Below are 986 nucleotides of genomic sequence, written 5' to 3'. Positions count from 1 at the left end.
GGTTTTGGGATGGGGGGGAAGCAATTTGAGAGAGGGGGGGGATCGATTATACTTTTTTTTTTCCCCTTTTTATTTTTTTTCCTTTTTTTTTTTTTCCTTTTTTTTCTCTTTTAGGGAGAAATCTCGCTGCTCCGCTTTAATTCTTTTATTTGTAATTATCAGCTCAACTTCGTTTCCCAGGGAGGTGGGGGGTGTGTGGGGGGTTCGAGCACGACTTGGTTTAACTCTCTGGAAGACGGGCACCGCATCTCTCCGCGCCCCCACCCGGCCCGGCCCGCTCCGCAGCCGCGGAAACACCGCGGGGGGAACGGGGCTGGACCGAGCGGTCCCTCCTAGGGAAGTTAAAAATAATAATAATAATAATGATGATAATAATAATGATAATAATAAAAAAAATACAAAACAAACCATCAGCCGCCGACGCCCGGCGTAAATTCGCTTTATCAGCAAATGGAGCAAATGAAAGTTTAATATTTTTTTTAATTATTTTTTTTTTAAAAAAAACCCGAAGAAATGCCTTAAGAGAAGGCGTCGCTCGGGCGAAGGCTGGGGGTTTGGCAGCGCTGAAAAGGAGCAGGGAGGGGGGGTGTGTTGGTGGGGGGGTTGTTGGAAAGAAAAAAAAAAAAAAAAAAAAGGACTTTTCCCTTGGCTGTGGGGCACGGATTCGTTTGCAAACTGCGGCTTAACCCGCTACCAGCGCTCCGCATTGTCATGCTCTTAAATATCCTGAATTAGGCGAGCTCTTAAAAGTCCCTTTAAAAGCGGGCGGCGGGGGCGAGCCCTGTTTGCACAACTTCTTGGGGTTGCGCTGCCCTTAAAGAAAAAAAAAAAGAAAAAATTGGGAAAAAAAAATAATAATAATAGGAATTGGAGGGGGGGAAAGAAGGGGAAGGTGCTGCTGGGTTTTTTCTCGGAGGATGGCTGGGTGCTGCTGCTGCTGCTGCTGCCGGAGGAGGGGATGAGCTGCGGCCGCGCAGGGCGGAGGG

The sequence above is a fragment of the Calidris pugnax genome, unplaced genomic scaffold (genome assembly GCF_001431845.1).
Source record: "Calidris pugnax isolate Ruff unplaced genomic scaffold, ASM143184v1 scaffold127, whole genome shotgun sequence".
NCBI lineage: Eukaryota > Metazoa > Chordata > Aves > Charadriiformes > Scolopacidae > Calidris > Calidris pugnax.
Note: the sequence above shows the minus strand (reverse complement) of the source record.